Source organism: Aphelocoma coerulescens, chromosome 4, assembly GCF_041296385.1.
Source record: "Aphelocoma coerulescens isolate FSJ_1873_10779 chromosome 4, UR_Acoe_1.0, whole genome shotgun sequence".
Lineage (NCBI taxonomy): Eukaryota > Metazoa > Chordata > Aves > Passeriformes > Corvidae > Aphelocoma > Aphelocoma coerulescens.
Window position 1 is genome coordinate 35,931,043 of NC_091017.1, and position 21,804 is coordinate 35,952,846.

The following is a 21,804-nucleotide window of genomic DNA, read 5'->3' on the forward strand; positions in this document are numbered from 1 at the left end:
GTTGTCATGACAAGCACAAGGAAGTCAAAAGGCAAAACTCCAGAAAATAATAAACCAGAAAATGTTGAAGAGAGATGACTGAGAAAAGCAAAAGGAACAAGCTAGTAGAAATTAATGTGATGAGAAATATAAGCAGAACATTTATGTAGGACTTTCACTAGAAGGACAATGAGCTTTTAATTAAGATGTGGCAGACAGGCAGAAATTCAAGAAATACAGATGACAGATCAAACCAAGAGGAAGATGATTGTCTTTCCCTTGCAGTAATAAAATGAAGAAGCAATGAAGTTAGAATAACAGTTTCTGATTATCTGACTTAAGGGGACTTTCAGCCACGCACTTTGGCATATTGAACTGATTATGCTTCTAATTTAGGGTCTGTGGCATGTTTTAGCATAACTTTTCTCAGATAACAGCTTGAAATCTCTGTCTTCCAGCCTTACACAGTGAAGTAAAGGAGGCTGAAAAGAGCAGTCTTTGTAAAATTTTATCTGAGAATTCTTTCCATATTTCTCCCCAACCACAGCAATGTGTGTGCAGCATAACTTATTTTCCTGGTTACTCAAGTAGTAATTCCATTATTTCTCTGTGTGTTTGTTCCCAAAATAAACATGACTTGGCAAAAGTTTCCATTGTATCTTCATTTTGAAACCTGTAGACACAAAAGCTGGCTAATAATGTTTGAGCCTATTAGAGAAATGACATAGTAGAAAGGAAAAATAGGGGTTTAGTCCTCTTATGACTACTTGAATGTCTATTAGATGCAAATTCATTTCGAAAAAGTGTCCTTGTATGCAACTAAAAATAGGAGTCCGTAGTTAGGTCATTTTTCTGTCAGTTTCATAAGGGACATAAATGCTGTACTACTTTACCAGGAAAATAATCTTCCAGTTTAAAGTACAGTTCTTAAAAAATAGTATTGAACTGAGCCTCATGCTATCATTTTATTGATAAGGCAGTGTCTCATTTAGTTCTCCTAATATTATCATTTTTTTAAAAAAAGATAGCTTCAGGGAAGAAAATACTGCTGCTGGTGTTGTGATGTAAACTCTGCTGTTTTTCATATTTTTAAATATTTAAGCCTAGGCCCAGAGCCAGTACATGGAAACAGGAAGTATGCATCTATTGATGCCAGTTGGAAGGGATTATCTTGTTTTCCAGAATCTTGTCTTCCACTTTAAAAGGAGATTTGAGAGCACGTCCTTCAGCTGGAGAAGTTTCACAAGAGGATCTGAATGAGCTGTGTGAGAAGCTCAGCAGTGGGTGGAGTTGCAGTTATCCAATGGTGTGCCCACAGACCCATTAATAAGGGGGGCTATGATGTGCCAGTCTTGACAGGAGAGTGAGTCAGGTGGACAAAATGTGTGTGCCCAACTGTTCCTGCATTGTGAATTGGAGTGTGAGAGAAAGAAAAGTAATTTCCTAAGAAAAGATGTTCTCAAAAGCAACTTCACTGACAAGAACCAAGGGCAAGGTAATGTTAAGGAGTAACAATGTGCTTTGGTCAGGAAATGATAAAAATTGTCTCTCAATAGCCAGGATGCTTTGAACTATTCAGTAAAATATTCTTATTTTGGCCATACTGTGTCTGTAAGCATGGGCAGCTGCAGAACAGAAGGGGTGGGAGATCTGTCTCTCCCTGTAACCCCACCCTTATGCAACAGTGACTTATACAGAAGAAAGAAAATCTTACTCCTAGAATCAAGGCCTGTTTCTGAGATAAATATTAAAGAGATTTTTTTTTTTATCATATTGCAGCAGGTATCAGAAGAGACCAGGTTTTCCTTTTAAACATGGATAGGAATACAACCCACTGATTACATAGCAGTATCATCAGCATTGCTTTTTTATACCTCCCCCCTTTATTTCTTCTATACTTCTACATTGTGCAAGAGCAAGTCAATGTGGTTATCTGCTGCAACATTTATTCTGTATTTTTAATACACACATTTTCCAATCAGTTGCAAATACTGAAGATTCAAAGAAATTGTCATCAGCTGCACTGAGTTGTCAAATGGTTTAATATGAATGATTCAAAACACTAGCATGTTTTTTGGGTTTTGGGGGGGGTTTTTTGCATTTTTTTACATTTCCCATTTTTATTTAGCTTCCTATGGAGTAAGATCTGAGAAAAAATATAGATGTGTATGTAGATTTGTACAGAAGCATAAATATACATATATATATAAGATTAACTTATTTTGCTACAGTAAAATTCACAGCAGTGAAAATCTGCATAGCAGCATTACAAATTCAAGACTGTCAGTTGTCATGAGCAGAGATTTCTAATGCAATTTTCTCACTAAAAGTAAAATCAAAGTTGTCTTATGCCAAATAACCATTGCAGATGTACATCCTGGGTTGCCTTATCACTCTGAGGAGGGAAAATTATTCTGGCTTTCCTAGTAAGATAGAAAACCAACCTAAAGAAGTTATGCTTGGACTGTTCAGTGCTAGGGAGAGGAAAACTTTGGGCACTGTCCAAAGCAAAGTATGCAGGAATGCATTTTTAAAATGCTTCTGGGGAAGAGTTTTATATACTGCACCAGAAGACATATTTAATCTGAGGTACTTTCTCCTCTTTAGCAGTGTGATCAATAAGCAAGTCAAACAAATGGAGAAAGCAGTGTTGTTCATGGATAGTTTTGCTTTTCAGTCAGAGTGAATCGAGGTGTCACTGCCTTGTAATGGGTTTGTGACATCTGCAAAATATTGGGAAAGAAAAACATGCTAGGAAACTTCATTTTAAACACAGTTATAAGGGTTTGGGTTGGGAATTCTTTTCATTTGGTATCGTTGGGAGGTGTGTATATATGAATAAAACCTCTTCTAGCCCGTAAAGAAATCCCCAATTTAAATTACTTATGTATCGGTTTGGTTTTTTTTTTTTTTTCATAACAGAATACCTCCTTACAGCAAAGAATCAAAATAAAGGAAGAAGTTGGGAGAAAACTCATGTGCTACAAAGATTTGCTAAAACTACTAAAATGCCTGAACTTCAGTGCAGATATAGAGAGTTGTTTTCATTATATGTCAAATAAAACCCCAGTTTATTGAGATACAAAAATTTTTGTGCTAACTTATTCCAAAATACTGCTGCAACTTGGAAAGTGCCATGGTGATAGGGGAAAAAATGTTACTGTAGCACAAAAGATTCAAATATTTTTCTTACATCAAAGCATAACAGAGGCTGTAGATGAGTACGACATTTCCATATTATTATAGGTTTATAAATAATATGTATTTATGATTTTAGGGATGTAGGACTCCCACCACTGACTGGTAATCCTGATTCTTGGATGTTTTTCCTGGAGGAAAACTGGTTTACCATCAGTTAACTGCACTCTTGTCTGTAACAGAGAAAATCCTGCAGATGCCAATGCTGATTCAGGCTTGATAAGATAATCACAATGCCTATAGACAAAAAGCAGAATAAAATCTTTATCCAGAGAGAGTAGGCACTGTGGAATCTCTGCCTATGATACGAACAAGCTATGCTCATGCAGGACAGGAATAGTTCTTTAGTTTCCTTAAATTCCCACAAAAATAGAGTTAGAGTTTTCTCAGCAGTGCAAAAGGATCAAGTATCAGAACACACAGAAATAGGTCTGGCAGTAAGAAAGCTGAGCAATCTACCATGATGTACTTTAGGGAAATCTTGACAAGCCTTAGTGGGGAAAAAAGTCTGTTGCTCTGAAGAACTGTTCATTGCCATGGGCCTTGGAGTCTAGGAGAGTTCAGTCCACACTGATGGCTTGGTAAGATGTTTATCCATACTGTCTGGACAGAACTGAGAGTGTATCTGAAGATTTTGACCTCTTTTTCTTCTAGAAAACACGGGGGAAAAAAAAGGAAAACCCCACCTTCCTAATTTTTTTAGACAGGACATATTGAAAACCAATAGAAAAATTATTGCTGCTATTGGCTGTCTGAGAAACTGACACAAATGAAAGGTAACACGTGAAAGAGAACACTGTTCACATATTTTCTTTAGAACAGAAGTGCACCTGCAAAAGAAAAGGCATTCCCTGGTAAAATCTGAACTAAAACTCAAAATTCCATCAAAAGAAAGGTGTCTATTAAACTTTAACGTGCCCTTTCTCACTCGAAAAACGTCTCAAGAAATGTATATGTTAAGCTGCTGGCTCTTGCTTCTAAACCTTTTCAAGTCATAGATTCCCAGATGTATTCCTCTGCATGATTTTCCAGTTCAATAGCTTTCAAATTGTTTAGTTCCATATAAAACATGAATTTTAAATATGTGTAAATTAAAAGTGCTCTTACAGTGAAAAACATTTACTTTAGCAGATTCTCATGAATAGAACATGAGCCATTATCAGGACAACAGTGTTCTTTCTGAGAGTCTGCTTTAAACAGCTGTATTTCTCATTTTCACCTCCATTCATCTTCACCCAAAATTCAGTTATATCATGAGCTAATCTTTTTCTTTGCTTCTAGGCATAGAGTTCAGATTAAGATCTTTTAAGAAAGTGTAGGAGTTTAGGAGGATGTAATAATGCCTAGGTGGAAATAGGACTTTTGAAGCACAGTGTTGTTTGTTGAGCTTCTAACTAATTATTTGGTTGGAAAGTATGGCAAAATCATCTGTTGAGGAAACAGTGTTTTAAAGATGAAAGCTCATATGCAAGTCTTAACTAAGTGTGAACTAGGCCTTCTTATATGATTCAGGAGAAAGAAGACATTTCCTGGGGAAATTTAAAGGCTCAGAGGCCAAGGCAATTTGGGATGTGATCTTTGAGAAGAGGTGGCTTTCCTCCCCTCTCATGGTTTAAATCAATTAGTTGAAGGGATATAAAATGAATGGGCATAAGGCTATGTTTCAGAAACTTCATTTCCTTAGTCTCTTTCAAAGTCTTCAAATAAATCTCCCCTCTTCAGTGACATTCCCTTCAGTTTTTGTTTTACTTCAGGCAATACCTCACATTCTCATTTACACAGTACACGTCCCATTTTTAGAGTATCATAGAAGACATCCTTATATACACATTCAAAATTCAAAAGTTGCTTATTTTTCTCTAGTTTTCAGATGGTTCTTACATGAGAAGTTCCTTTATAGCAAAATATGCAATTACTTGTGCCTTTATGGTAAGAGAATAAAGATCACTATCCCTAATATTATTTGCATAGAATAATTTATCTAATGATTATTACAAAGAGAACTACAAATATGTGTCTCACTCATTTCTTTTTAAAGGAATGTTTGAATTTTTGGCTGTGGTATAGAACAACTATGCTATAAGGCTTGAAAAAAAGGTCTAAAATTGCATATATAGATTCAAATTTCTAAATTTTTGCAAATCAGGGACAAGTCTGTCTAAAAATCAAACTTCTTATCTAATCCCTCTTCTTCTTTGAGTTTAATTAATAAAATCAAAACAGTAAATCTGAACAACTACCTCAATATTCAGCTCTCTCTAGGTGTATAACACCTTGATCTATGTATTAGCAAATAATGGTAAAAGTGGTAACATTTCAAGTAAAAGAAATGGGAAAACAACTTGGTGATGTTAAACACACTTTTCAGAGTCCTCTTTCTGTTGATGGCTGAGCATCATGTTCTTAAACATGAAAATAAGGGCACACTGAGGAATATTTGGTGATTTTGTTGTCACTAAAACTACCAATAAGCAGTAAATAAGACATCATCTGCAATATAAAACAACAACAAAATAATAAAGGTATGCTCTTTGTGCACATTTTAGTCTTATTCAAGATCTAATGTAATCTTTTTAATTTTACTACCCACGACCCCTCTGAAGTAAATGGTTACAGATCCTCTGAGGTAAATAGAACTTACAATATAACTCTAATATTTTATATTAATGCAAATCTACCTTACCTGTGGGCTAGGAAGATAGAAGTGACACAGAAAGCTACGTAGCCAAGTGTTTTATTGATTTTATGCAGTTTTGTACTTTAGAAGTGTTTATTTTGAAGGGATTAATAATTCCAAAATATTTTGTACAGATTATTCATTAACACAGAATTTTGGGGGGAGGATTACTTTAAACCCAGCACAAAAAAGAAATTCCTGGCACATCACATTCTTTTCTAATGTGCCATTCAACAATGTTTGATTGCTGTGCTTAAATTGCCAAAGTTATTTATATAGCTAGATATTTTTATTGCCTTTGGCTTCAAATCTAAAAATGAATTCACAGACATCATTACTGCATAGTCCTTTGAAGAGACTCTAAGGTCTCCCAGCTGCACAAGCTTTAGCATTCTACCCTAGCACCTTTCACAATGCATCAGTCTCTGAGCTGCACTTTATTTAGACATTTATTTCAGAAATGGATGCCATGAATTTTTGTTTGTGGCTGTTTGAATTCAGCTCACTCACTGGGATTCTGTTACACCTTGTGCTCAGGCAAATTAACATCTGAACAATGTTTGTTTGTTGATCTACAGAGTGATTCATTACAAGCTGCAAATCACAGTTACTTCTGGGAAAGCTGCATATTGTTAAAGTGTGCCTTGCAGTAAGTAGAACAGCTGAGATAATTGTAATTTGAAGCTCGAAACTTTTAAGGTTACTGCAGTACAAACACAGGGAGATGAGGTTTTAGGCATTTATTTGAATCCATGTATAATTAGAAATGTTCATATGCTTATGCAATTGAATTTATTAAAGAAACTGTTAATATCATCAGGAAGTTAACGGGAAAATAATTATGTCTCCGTTATGCTAGGTAAGTAATGAGCTAATAATGTTTTTCTCTTAGCCCATTATGTGTGTCTGTCTCACAACATGTTTGCACCTGTTGTACAAATAGTGTTCAAAATGTACCTTGGATCATCAGGAAATTGAAAAAAAAATAAAAAAAAGAAGAGAGTTCCTAAGATGGGAGATGGTATAACAATTATTAGACTAGATTTTTAATTTCAGTTTAAAAAAATTCTTTTTCCTGCTTTTAATATGTTTGTATCATAAATACAGTAGAATTCTCTTAATTGGTTTTGAGAGTTTTGGAAAACTCCCTGATAGATGGAATTTCTTAGATTTTAGTCTTCTATTAGAAGGTATTCTGATAAAACTGTCAGATGCTAAGTTGAAGTTTTATTAAAAAGTTCATAAACTGGAGTTACAGAAATGTCTTTCTATTTTTTTTTCCACAGGTCTCTAAAATAATTTCTAATGAAAAAAATAGGGCAGCTTCCCCTCATATTGAAGGAAAACAAATTCCTCTCAAAACTAATGTGGAAAATAATTCAAGCCTAGACTTTTAATTGTAAATCTACAGTCTGATTCCTATCTCTTTAAATTCCATATTGTGTCACACAAAATATTTTGCAGACAAGGTTGTTTATGGTGCTGCATTAGAATTTACAAAGAACAGCAAGATGGGCTCTAAACTGTTCCCTCTCTGGAGCAGGGCTTGTAAGGGGGCCCTGTAGTTCATCAGTCAGGAGCCAGCCATGGAGAAAACTTTCTCAGCAGGTTATTTGACCCTTTCTGGAGAACTTTCTTTCTTCAGCATGTTACTGATTTGTTTATTTCTACTGGCAAAACCTATGCCTGTAAGTGTTATTTCACTGGGTGAATATTCGAGGTACGAAAAGTTGTTCTCTCTAAATAGCTACAAATTTTATGTTCAGGGAGCGACAGTGAATCCTCTCAAAATAATTCTTGTTTTACTCTCTTTGCTGTATCATACTGAAATGATGTGGAATTGAGCCCAAATTGGCATAGTAGGTAATTCCTAAATTGCTACATTTCGGGATCCAAATTTGGGGATCTCTTCTTTCACTATGTAGACACATGGCACATTTTCAGGAGACTGAATAGACCCATCCTACCCTTTCAAACACGAAAAAAAGAGAGATTTTCCACTATTGTTGTAAATATGTTGTAGTTAGGAAGCATGTATGATTTAGCTTCAAATGCTGCTGGTAGAATTGACAGTTTAATGAAATGTCTGTGCAACTTACTAGACTAAAGAATTTAGTTTTATCTAATTTCACTCTGTGAGATGGAAAAATGCTTTATTTAATCATTGCCCCAGAAAGTGTAGCCTGCTGGGAAGGTAAGCTTGTAAGAGCTATTAGAGACTTCACTGCAGTTCTGTGAAAATATAATGCTTGAGTCTATAAATACAAATTGTAGGTTTTTCAGAGAAAACTTTGTATTAATTCTGTATGTCAACTATGAGTCTATTCACTGACAGATTACTAATTTATTTCTGTAAGTTAATGCTGTGAATAAGCAGAATAGGACCAGAAGCTATGCTTCTATCTAGCAGGCATGATGGAACCATACAGGAGAAGAGGAACAACACTAGGGAAGAGATAGTGAACAGAGACCTTTAATATGGACATAAAGTGCTAAGCAAGCTGAATAAATCTGAATATAAGAGAGGACTGACAAGAAAACCCTAAACAAACGGTAATTAAACTTGAATCTATACTCCAACCTTCTTCAAATATCCCTTTATTGATCTTGAAAACTAAGGCCTTCTCAGAGAGAAAAGGAAGTGTGACCAAATATCTTTGTAACAGCAGATTATTTTATTTGTGATAATCTCTTCAGTTGTTAATAATGGAAATTAACAAAAACATATGTTATCATTAAATTTGGAAATAGTTAATAACATTAGCAGACTACTGCTGCATTTTGCCAGGTGTAGGAAAATCTGCATGTTTATGGATATTCTTTTTCTTCTCAAACTAAAATGTCTTGGCAACTTGACCAACCTTGTTTCTAGATCCTTTCTTGTCAGAAACCCTACATTCTTCTCAAAACATTCTCCTGACTATCCTCTTGTAAACTAAACTCCTTATGCAATTTTCCTATGTTACCATGTCTTTTTAACCCTCTAGATCCAACCGAGATTACCCTAAATCCTCCTCAGTGAGCTTTCTGCTCCAGACACCAGGAAATTGAGAGTATGAAGCTGTCATGAATGCAGAATGGATGAGCTCAGTTTGGGCAAAATGCAATAGAACAGTGCACACATGCAGGGGTGTTTGACAACAAGGATAAAATGAAGTAATTAACACACTTTACTTGTAAGGTTGGTCCGCTTAGATATTTTAGAGGTTGTCAAATTGAGAGAAATAAGTTAGAGTACATGAGAAATCATATGCAGAGCTCTGGATGCAAGTGTTATCTCTGGCCAGCCCTTGTACCACGCAGTGCTACTAGACATTCCCAGTGTGTGAGGTCTGGGGCCTCCAAAACCTTTTATGTTCACTCTGTGCAGCAGTCTATGAAAGGGAATAAAAAAAGTAGAAAAATGCCAAAGGAACATATCAGAAGCCTGTCTTCACAGGTCTCACATTATTTAATTAGGACAAGATTATTTCTGTGGATGGGGACAGAAAGAGACACTGGCCTGGAATGGGCAGCTGTGAACACAGAGCATCCACTGAGAAAAGCTCAAGCCTCAGTGGGCCCTGTGTTTCCTGGTGGTCGGTTTCAGTGTTTCTCCGTGGTTACCACAGTGACATCATTGTTTTGTTGTGGTTTACTAGGGAAAGAAGTGACTTGTTCTTGATCCCAATTATTCACCTTGTGTTAGTTTCTGTGTTGTCATCTCTTTCCTTTGTTTAAAATCAAATTGAGGAAATAAATATTTCATGAACATTTTAACTTAATTGTGCTAAGGAATACAGAAAGCAAGAACCCCAAAAAATGTGTATCAAACAACAACTTTGGATTACTTTTCCAGAATATGAGGGAAATTCAAAACTCAGAATTATAATGGGTTCATTTTCAGATTTTTATAATGCAAAATTGAGGCTTGTTCTCTTTCTGTTAGTAATATGTCTTGCAGATGAAATTTCATTCTACCACTGCACCTTTCCCATCTCTCCTTTTTAATAATCTTTTGAGTCCTTTGTTTTCTCTTATATCAGCTCTTAATTCTTAGCCTTGCAAGTTCAGAACTGTCATAAAGCTCTAAATACCTCCACCCTTTCTTACCTGGAAGGGCGAGGCAGTGTGCCAACAGCATGTTGGTTGTCCACTCAGGCAAGAGGAGCTCAAATAATATTTTAAGACATATTATAAGTCTCATTGATTGGATTTACATTTGGCATTATATAGTTATATATTTATAACCAAAAAAACAATCTAATTTTAAATTGCAGTCATGGGGAAACAAAGGAGTGGTCACATCTTTTACCAGTATATGATGTCTCTTCTGCTTTTTGCAGTTAATGTTGCTTACTGTACAATAGTTAGGTAAAAAAAATTCTGGTATGAAAAGTAATAAGAATGGGGGGAAAAGACTTCTGAATGATATCTTCATATTTTTTTAGCAAAAAACTCTGAAACTAGTGATTTCCGTAGCATACTGAGTCTTTGGGATTGTTTCATGTCCTTTTTCATTCTTTCTTCTTGTATTTTTACAAGGAAAAAGCAAGTGTTGGCAGAGGTACTTGTCCAAGTCACTGCAACCTGCATTAGTTTAATATTCTCCTTTATTGACAGCTAAGTTAATACAGCAGCATTAGACTATTGTGGGGTTCAAAATGTTGTGGTGCTTGTTCAATTGAAATACACCAGCCGAGGTGCTTAAAGTTGAGAGGCTGTACCAGCAAAACTGCGTTTTTCTCAGCAGAGCTCACGTAACTCATTTACCACATTGGTACAGTGTGATCTCTTTAATACACCCTCATTTATACCAAGAGTGTTTTGCTTCTTCCATACCTGACTATGCTGGCATGGTAAAGCACAACTAAATTGAAAATATTTATGAATACAAATGCATGCTCTTTCTCAACCTTAAAAACCCCTGTGCAGGCAGAACAATACATTCCATCATGAGCAAGTTAAGCAAGAGGCATGTTTCCCCATATAATTTTTCTATTTCTATTTGCTATCCTCAGCTTAGCTTACAATTTTCCTTATTTGTGATAGTTCCCTTCCAACTTTATTATTATTGGGCTTGTTGATATTTATATTTTTTAAGACAAATTTGTTCCTCTAAAGGAGATGTCTGTGAAAGAGATTTTATCAACAGAAGGATTAGCTTCTTTTTCTTCATCCTTTGAAAGAAAGTTGGCTTTGAAGGTCTTATCACTGCGCTAAAGATAACATTGCAGACTGTTAAATCACAATTTGATTCCTCAAAGAAAATTAATTAACCTTCAAATGTGTATTTAATCACACATCCTATGCATTTCAGCACAGCTCAAGCATTAAGTACATGAGACATTACTTTTCAGTAAAAAGTAAAATGAACAACATACAACATTTGAGAACTAGGAATTTTAATCAAAAATACGTTAAAAGAATATAATTTGGGATCCACAAGGCTGGGTTTGTTTCAGATCAGTGTTGCTGAACATTATTACTTGACAGCTGCTCTGCATCAGCTGTAATGAGGTACTGGTTACAGTTCACAGCCAGCTGACAAGGCCCTGCGTAGTCATTGCCCCCCAGTGCCACAAATCCCCAGTTTACCTGGGCAGTGGGGCTACAGGACAAGGATCAAACTAATAGCAGAGAGGCAAGACTCATCGGCAGGATAATCTCTGCTGCCTTTCCCTGGGATACATTTTCTCTTTCACAGGTAATTACTTGGAAATTTTTTGAAAATTTTCACCAAAATCTTTTCAAGGAACTTTGAAAACTCTCAAGTTAGGTATCTCTCTTCAAATCCCTTTAACAAAGTGCATTCAATCTGATGTCCTTTACCAAAAGATCCATTAACTAAATTAATTTGCTCTAAACAGGGACATTTCTACTAATGCTGGGTTTTTTGTTACTTCTTATGATCTTTCAACTATTTCAAAGAGATGCTGTCAGTATATTATTTTTAAAAGAAGCAATTTCTGAGCTCTGGATTTAGCTAGAACTACTGCTAAGACCATGTCTCTGTTTTAAAATGTCTCTTACAAAGTACTTTCTTTCCCTTTGCCATCTTTTTTTCCAGTGTAACAATTTTCTCTGACACTTTCAACTCAATAACAGGAATTTTCGACTTTGAGGTTGGTGACCTCCTCCTTTATAAAAAGTCAGCTTTCAGCTACTCTGCATTTTAGTGAAATAACCTCATAACATTTTCCATAGCAAGATGCTATGATGTAATTGCTGCTGAATTATGATCACTGCAAGATACTATGAACAAGAAAAGACTAACAAGCAAAGTGAAGTAATAGCTAAGTGTATTTTCTTTATATAAATAGTCTCTTGCAAAATTTTTCTGCGTGCAAGTTTTCCTTTAATAGGCATTGTACTACAAATGTATGATGTTGGTGGAAGATACGCTCATTCTGACATGGAATTATTTAAATTGATTATTTCTCAAGACAGCTGTTCCTTTAACATATGGATGAAATTATTTCTTTCTATTGTCAGCTGGAAAAGAGTTAATTAGATTCTCATCCAGGTGTAGAGACAATTAGGCTATTAGCTATTAATAAGGCACCTGACAGACATGAGGCTTCTTCTCCTCACCTGTGCCTTGCCAAGATATTACTTGTATTAATTGTATTTGGTTAATGCTGTACTTAGGAAGATTGTTTTTTCACAAATACCCCTTCAAAGAGGTTTCTTAGTTTTAGCTCTTGGAGGTTTCACAAGCCATCTGATGATCGGTAGGTATTATTTAGAGTATCATATTGATGATTTGGGTTATACTGTACTGTTACTTTTGCTTAGTTGGAAGGCTGAGGTATTTCAGTTGTAATACCATGCCTAAAATTCAGCTAGGAACCTTCTACATTTTACACACATAGTACAAAGAGTTTGAAAACTGTTTGATGTGCACCTACAATAAACAAAAAATGTATTGAATGGCATTATTAGCTTTCTACTGTTCCTTCAAGAAGAAATCAGATATTTCAGGGTACAAGCTGAGAATGCTTTTAGTATGAAAGCTGCTTAAGTTGGGAAACAAACTGCCATTGGATAGGTGTGCTGTTTCCTTAAAAACAGAAACAAAACAAACAAAAAAATCCCCTTATATTTTAGTAAAAGAGAATTTAGTTAATAATAATTAATTATAAAGCCACTCTAAATCTTGAATCTTATGATTCTGCTGAATTTAAATCCTGAGAAAGATATATTGGAAAAAAACTTGTCTCAAAGAGGACTGTCTGTGAGAAGAACGAATTAAAGGGACGTTATCAAGGGCCCTTTCCATTTGTGCTCCTTGTCATGCAACATCTTTTTTTGCAGATTTCTCTTTCATAATTTTAAAGAAGTGGGGAATACTGATTCTGTATGACTGCTAACAGGGGTTGCATCAAGCTAGTGAGTGATCACCAGTGAGGTTCCTCAGGGCTCCATGGTGAGGGGCCTTGAGGGGAAGCCATATGAGGAGCAGCTGAGGTCACTTGGTCTGTTCAGCCTGGAGGAGACTGAGGGGAGACCTCATTGGAGTTACAACTTCATCGTGAGCAGAAGAGGCGGGGCAGACACTGGTTTCTTCTCTATGGTGACCAGTGACAGAACCTGAAAGACCTGAAGCTGTGTCAGGGGAGGTTTAGGTTGGGTATTAGGAAAAGGTTCTTCCCCCAGAGGGTGGTTGGGCACTGAACAGGCTCCACAGGGAAATGGTCACAGCACCAGCCTGACAGAGTTCCAGAAGTGTTTGGACAATACTCTCAGGCACGTGGTCTGGTTTTTGGGGCTGTCCTGTTCAGGACCAAGATTTGGACTCAGTGATCCTTGTGTGAGTCCCTCACAACTCAGGATATTCAATGATTCTGTGATATCTTCATTATTTGCAACAGTGCTGGACCAGTCCAGCTCACCCCATAGTATGAAATCTAAAATGTGGCTTTGGCTCCTGTTTGGTCAGAGTTTTCCAGAATGTGCTTTCTAAGACTACTTTCAACAGCTTTTGATATGTACCATTTAATGGAAGGAAAACACAGTGATTGTCTTACACTGAGATTCCAAGGACATGTTATGCCTTAATAAGTAGAGGAGGAGAAAGCATCAAAATTACAGGAAATCCTTCTGCAAGGGTTTTTTATTGCTTTTTAATCTGATGAGAAATGTAAAATAAACTGTGCTAGGCTTGATTCCCAAATTCTGTGGCCATCAACAAAAAATTATGTGGCATTATTGATTTCAAGGCCTTGGCTGCAGAGGACAAATTATTTTTTGCAAACACAACAGTAAAATGTATATCTCCTGAAGGGAGCCTTGCAGTACCTAGAAAACAGCATGATGTTGGGGTCTTTATGTGACTATATAATTTTACTCTTTGCAAGTGAATTTTCATTTTTGGTAGATAAATAGCCACCGGTCAGATTCACACAGGAGAGAAATTACCAATTTTATTTTCATTTATTTGATATGAGGACTGGCTCAAGGCTGCTCTGGTCCCATTCAATGGCAAGCTTCAGAAAGGCTGCTCTAAAACTGAGGGGAGCTACAGTTCAGTGATACAGCCACATCAGAGGGTCTCCACAAGCCAGAACTGAAAGACCAAGGCATAGCACTGAGTGTGCTGATTGCCAGCTTCCTTAGTAGTCATCTGAATTGTGGAAAAACTCAGGAAACAGAATAAACAATCTTCTGTTTTCCACCTGTCAGTGTAAAAATAATTAATTTGGGGATTTAAAAAAAAAGAAGTGGTTTGTGATCTGAAATACATGATGTGAAGAAATGCTTTCAGTCTACAGACCTCTTTAAAGACAAATGTGAAAGGTTACTGCTTGACTGTAGGCTTAAATTTGCTGTGAATTACTTACAAGTTCATTAGTTAGCATTCCACAAATCAAAATCTGTTGAATGCTTCCATGGAAAGATTTTGTGATGCAGGGAAGGGGCAATCTATAGAAAATGTTTCTGTCCTCAATTTAAACAGACATTGCTTTGCAGCATGTGACTTGTGCATAGATATGCAAACAAATACACTATTTTGAACAACTATGGCAGAGCAGTTTGTAAAAAAAAGTAGTCTAAAAGTTTGAAAATATTGCAGATATTCACCTCTTGAGAAATAAGGCAAGAAAAAAGGAATAAAGCAATGAGCAGTAGGTTTCTCTTTAGGTTATTTTTTATTTATTCCCTTCCTTCTAAGCAGAAGCAAACAATTTATTCTCTAGAGCTCCGAAAGGTTAATCACTTGCAGGAAAATAAGAATGTGAAGAATATCTAAGTAATAAGAGCTAAAAATGTCAGACGCCTGGGGATAAAGCAAATATTTCTGTGTTTTTCAAATCACTGGCTATTGTGATTTTTTGAACACAAGGAAGGATATTATTTTAAATAAAACACTACCTGTTGCATAAGGGGAATTGTCAATGGTTGCAAAGTAAAAAAAAGATCAGTTTGGAGGGGGTGAATGACTGGGTAGTATTCCCTTTTGAGTGCACCAGTAAAGTACAGGAGGCAGGGAGCTGCTCTGCTGTTGGAAAGCACACTCCCCTGCATGCCCACCAACAGGCAAGCACCAGCTGAATTCTTTTCAGACCTGCCAAGCCATGAGACTGGGTTCTGTAGGAGAAGACACTCAAAGTTAATGGTAGAGTGTATTCAAAGGGTATTATACCACCCCTTTCCTAATCATCTCACCGAGCAAGGAAAAGTAATTGGATCATTGCACATAGAAATCTGTTTTCAAAAAATTTTGTTTTTCTTTACAGAAGTTTTTTCTGGGTCTTTCTCAAGATATTAAAAGGAGTGGTTTTCTAAACATGCTCAGAAATCCCTATTTCTGAGGTGGGTTTGCATCTGAACACTGCAAGTGTATCAGCTAGAGACATTCAAGATGTAATATTTCACCTGTAACTTAGGCGCAAGGGGCAAATGAAGAATTTTTCAAGGTTTATAAAATTCCTGGGATATGGTCTCTCATTACCCTTTTCAGTAGATTACTGTAGTTCCTTAATCTTGTCCTACTGCTGCAGAGAGAGAATCAGTATGTATTTTACTGATTTTACATTTTGGATTTAGGGTCTAAGAATGGAACCATATTTTAAAGCTGAATGGTTATTTCAGAAAGTTGATTCTCTAGTTGCTGTAGCCAAAAAAAAAAAAAAAAAAAAAAAAAAGCACTTATTTGCAACATGTACATGCTTTTGGTTTTGAAAAATCTGGAGATTATTATTAAAAAAGAAAATCTTGCTTCTTAACTATTTTCTATCTGCTAATTTGTTTTGTGTTGCTCTCAGTCTTCATGACTGCCATGCCCAAAAATTCATGCAGATTTGTAGAAGCTGGTTTGCAGAAGTGTAAATTTGACCTCTGCATTCTCCTAACTTTTATCACTTTATAATCTGCAATTAAGTGATTGGAAGAGATTGCCCTAGTGGTAAATACCATTTGAATGAAAGACCTTCTAAATCATGTTCTGATTGTACACTCCAATCTGTTTTGTAAGGCGTGCTCCTGCTACAGGTTGTAGCCTGCTTTCATTCACTTGCTTCCTACAGACAGGTTAATGATGTTCCTGCAATCCAAGGCAGTCCCAAAGCAGGCAGAAAGAGAATGGGGCTTTGGCTGCTGGCTTTTCTGTGGCTGACAATGAAGGCATTTAAACAGAAGGTTTTTTCACATAGTACACTTTGTGATTGAAACAGATTTACTGCTTAAATGACCCGACCTTTTTCACAGTTGGGCACAATTTGGTTAATTTTGTGAAGGATTTTATCTCCCAGGGCAGCATGTTCTGTGGATACACTAAATGATCTGTCCTACATTTTAGATGTATCAGAGCCAGAGTTAATTAAAAGACATACATTCTGTATAATGTAACGACAGCACTGAGGCAAATCCTGGCTCCCAAGGAAATTATCTACGCTAACCAAAAGTTATTTTCTCTTTACACTGTGTAGCTGTTTCTTTTATTAAACTTATTGAAACCATTTTAAGCTTTGATGTTCTGCAGTTTTGGGATGGTGTTTTTCATCAGATGTTATTCATCCTCCTAAGGCATATGTTCTGCTTTCAGAGCAGATATGGGTACGCCACAGTAATTTATTCCTGTTTAAAATTAAAATGCATTTAAATTGTACAATATTGGCAGACCTGGACATGATAGTCTTCTTTACTTACCCACATGGCAGAAAATGCATAAACTATAATAGTGTCAGTTTTTCTTTATTAACCTGATCTACCACCTGTAAGTGAGATAATGGTTTGTTCATTGTATCCTTAAAAATATATGTATGTCCTTCTTGTATCTTTCTCATCTAGAAAAATGTCCTCTCCTCGTCCCATCAGTTTTGATGGCATCTTGCTATGGATATCCTTCTCCCTATTCTGGCTATGAAAGTCTATCAGACAAGTTAGTTTTTGTACAGTTAAGAAACTAGTCATGGAGATGATTCCTTTCATTCTTCTATGGGCAAGTGCAATGGGCTCAAGGGAGCTGACTTCAAACAAGTTGGTGAAGAAATTACAGGCAAGGGCTCTATAATGAGGACCAAGATATTTTTGAAGCAGTCCAAATACAGTCTCTAGGATTACTTCAGTGAAAAGTGCCCATTTAGATCTCACTGAAAGAGCCATGTCCTTGAATTTTAAGACCATCTTATGAAGAATATCCAAATAGCTTTCATTTCAAACTAGCAAATGCTACTTCTTGCTTTCGAGAGATGCATGACATTTCTAGATTTTATTGTGAGGATAATGTTACAAATATCCACTTAAACATACAAATAAATTATTCATTTCTTCAGACCAAAGGACGTGACCTTTTTGGTGCAAGAATTCAAATGTGCTGCAGAGGTTTATGATGGATAAAGTTAAATTGATTCAGTTTGTCAACGATGCATAGGGTATCCACATTTTTAGAGCACTGAATACTTTTTGGATCTGTTGTATGGGATGCACTTCACAACAGACTTCATTTCTCTTTCAAGCACTGTTAGTAATAAAGCAGCTTTGTAGGTTTGGGCAGGCATTTTCTGCTGCTCTCTTGCCACACAAAATAATGTAATATTAGCACATCCAAAGAAGTACCGAGTATATCTTGTCCATAATTAGTTTTCTCACCTCTGCCATTTCTAACAAGTAAAGGGTTCAACTCCTTTTACCCATCATGGTTAGAAAATTTCTCCTTATACCTGTCCTGGTTTTGCACGTGACCACCATATGCTCATTTATTCTGAAGGCAATACAGTTTTATAGCCCGTTTCCTTCATTAGTGTTTAATCCAGCAGATATACCTAGAGGGATTAAGTTTATTCCCCTTGGCCTTAATTTTTTCTATGCTAAATTATGCCACTTTCTTTTCTGTCCTTTCACAAGAAAAAACCGTGGATCCCTTCTGACAGGTGCCCTAGTAGCCCTTCCCACTTTGCACTGACCTTGCTTTAAAAGCTATTGCACAGAAAGATTCTGGTTAATATTTTAGTTCTGTGTTCATAATGTAAGTGAATTTTTGGTGGGGTGTGTGAACTGAGAAGTGGACTACAAAGGAGGAGCAATCCTAAACCAGACTCATTACTCTGAACAAGGTGTCAGACCTGAGAGAGGTTGAGGAGTGGACAGAGCAGCTCTCTAGAAGCTGAGTAAGAAAGAAACAGATACTGTTTCAAGGCACTTTGCTTCTGTAAGGCTGTAACTCAGCAAAGGCAATAGAGCTTTCTCCTAAACTGTGATCCTGGAAAGAACCTGCCCTGAAGGGAAAAGAATGGGGACATCAGTCTGAGAGAGAAGGCAGCTGAGTGACCTGAAGCAGAGCCAGAAAACTGAAACAAGGTCACTTTCTGGTTTGAGTTTTTTTCAGAGCTGAGCTATGATCCCAGAAAAGATGACCCTCTAATAGCATCTGAAGTGAAGAAATGAGTCTGTAAAGGTTGTTGAGGCACAGAACACATGATCAAAATAGCCAGGCAAAGCAGCTTTTTTTATGTTTAACATATTTTTTAAAATTTAAGTTCATTCAAAATGACATATGTTGGAGGATGCTTGGTGGGGAAGAGAACTTAAACTGATTGTAAATATTTATTTGGTCATCTCTTTTAAGAGGCCAAAATATGTTCCAAATACTTTCCTTAAGAATAGCTCTGAAAAGAATGCTACATAGCATTTGTAGCAGAAGCAGCTAGTTGTCTTAATTGTCAGAGCTGCTGCTTGTGTCATACATAAAATCCCTATTAGTGCTTGGTCTTTGCATATTAAGTGCTTTAATTAATTTTGAGTTAAATATTTTTAAATTGAATGTTAAAATTAACCCATCAGCCCAGGTACACAAATCAAGTTTTATTATTTTGGTTTTCACTCGTTCCAAGCTGTTCATTTGTGCCCTTCCCAGTAAAAATCCCCAGTTAAAAGTTCCCCAGTTAAAATCCCTTTTCAAACATTTATCACTTGTACACCATAAGAGCTATCTTTCCTATGTTTACTGTATACTTTTACAAGTGTTTTAAGATGTGTTGGATGTATTTTTTTTATGTTTTACTTGTACCTTGGTTTCAAGGCAGATTTTAAAAACCCCAGTGTCAACAAACAGCCCAGCCCCCATAGCCATACCCCCGTAAGCTCCATGACCCTTATCTCAACTAATACCACCCCTCTGACAAGGAGGAGCCATTGGTGGACAGAGATAATCTGTCAAAGGGAAAACACCAATCACCTTAAACCAAAGGGGTGGGCTGTGGGCGAGCAAAAGCTATAAAGGTGCAAGAGAAAGACACCCCCACTCTCATTTCCCCTTCCCCTCCAGCTTGCTAAGTTCAATGCTGGAGAAACCTACTCCTTTTCAGGGGCCTTTAGAAATATATATTTCTTTTTGACCAGCCTAGCACTGCAAGTTTCTTTTTCTCTACCTGAGGTCCAGTGCTGTCTAAGCCTGAAGATCTCAAATCCCTGCGCTCCTGGGGCATACCTCCTGAGCCACTAGGATCCCAAAATTTTTATATTTTGCTAATTTTTGCAATTTTTCAATTTTTCTGTTTTAATAAATTGTTTTAATTTCTACTAAGAGTTGTCTCATTCCTCACAGCTTGTAAACTGAATCTTTTGACTGCTTCAAATGGGCTCTGGAGTTCCAACAGACACAAAATCCAGCTCTGTGCACTTGTGTTTTTATTCAGGATAGCCTAATAAGAGACAGCATTCTTGCCACTCTTGTAATAAAAAGAAGCAAAAACTGGGTGTACTGACCTGAATTCATAATTAACAACTCCCCATTCATGTAAATTATACTGAACTTTCTTGGCCTTTTATAAGGCAAACTGACATAGCTGGGCCTTCATCTTAACTTAGCTCTCCTAAGTTAACTTATGGGAGTTTTGTTAGCTGGAGCAAAAAATAATTCTAACTGAAAAGAAATTCATGGAGGCAAATTTTTAGTCCTCACAAGAGAAAAAATTGATAGAAACTGGGTGGAGTATCAGGAAATCTTATCAGTGGCTAATTCTGTGCCTCTTTCTCTCATCCAATCACTTCCCCCCTCCCCTGACAGGAGATCTTCAGATTTAGAATTTCCTGGCACCTCAGTTGAAGGTGCAGCTTTGGAGTTCTGCAAAGGCATTCTAGATAGATATGGCATGAAATTAGTTACGTGCAGTCTGAGAGTTTAAGAGCAAATTACAGCAGGGTAATGTCTGTGTAAGCCAGGAAGGAAACAGAATGAAAGTGTAGCTCAGATGTTGTGTTGGCTGAATTCTGGCAGCTGCTGGACCTGCCCATGAGCCATGCAGGCATCTGTGGAATGCCAGGTCCTCCTCTCTGACAGCATTGGACATAGTGTGTGCCTGACAGTCTCAGCTCCAGGAGCTATAAAAGTAGAAAAAAAGAAAAAAGCAAATCATCAACCAAAAATCTGCTACAGCCTGTTCATACTGAGTGTCACTGCGGAGTAGGCATCAGGCATTATTTTCTGATGCTTACCTTTGGGATACTGTTGGCTCATGATTCTTCTCTACCCACACTGCTGTTTGGGATCTGAGAACACTAACATTAGTATTTTGACCTTTTCTCCTTTTCATTTCTGAAGAGCTAACAAATGCTTCTTCTCTCATCTAAATACTTCTTTTCCAAGAATCTGTCTTCTTTTTTTCCAAAGAAAATAAGCTGTCTTCTTACTTTATAAACCTCTCATCATTCTCATTCTTTTTCTTCTCTATTAGCCATTTTCTTTGAGAACATGTTTCAAGCACACCCAGTCTTGGCCCAGTGAGACCCCACCGGTATCAACTGAAATAAAATAAAATAATAACCCTTTCCTCATATGCTTATTAATGTGCATTGGTGTCACATTGAGATTTGGGGGGTTTTTGCAACAATCTATATGCTTTGAAGTTTTTGGTTCACTGTAACACCAGAATTTGTCCTAGATGTCAACACCATGTTGAAAATCTTTAAAGCTACTGCACAAACCTTTGCTCTCTAAATGTGCATCTCTTTCATTATTTAAAATATTAAATAATAGTACACATGTGAACCTGTCTTGCTCCCATGGAATATCTAAGGGATGTTTGTTTGTTTTCCTTTAGGACGAGACACATACAGTGACTTTGTGCAAATCTTTGTATTTGCTTATACAATTCTCCACAGCATTGTTACCAAGCCTGTCTACACACAGAGTGTAGCAGAAGTTGCTCTGATCATTCTGAGTTTGAGATAGATCCTTTTAAGGAGGAAGGTATAAGTCTTTGTTAAGACATAAAAATTACAGAAATAGAAATAAACTCTGGTATCAGTTAACCAAAGGCAGAGTGTGGGGGTATCAATAGTCAATCAAACTTTGTCTTTACAGCTGCTTTTTTTTGTTGTGTTTTTTTGTTGGTTGGTTTCTTTAAGAGTTAAGATATGTGATGCCTCAAGTAATGAAGAAATCATGAAAGAAAATCAGATTATTGTGGATAACTTTCTTTTTATAACTCTCTATGCAAACCTGTTAGTAGTTCAGTATTAAATATGTC

General features: G+C 36.5%; 1 protein-coding gene across 7 annotated transcripts in view; it reads left to right on the top strand.

Annotated features, from left to right (window-relative positions):
* The first annotated feature begins 11,385 nt into the window (after positions 1–11,385).
* RXFP1 (relaxin family peptide receptor 1) overlaps positions 11,386–21,804 on the top strand; it is an 86,043-nt gene continuing 75,624 nt past the window's right edge. For all 7 annotated transcript variants that reach the window (XR_011150671.1, XR_011150668.1, XR_011150665.1 and 4 more), the window contains exon 1: positions 11,386–11,540. The gene's annotated coding sequence lies outside the window, so the exon portion shown is untranslated. The remainder of the gene's footprint in view (positions 11,541–21,804) is intronic.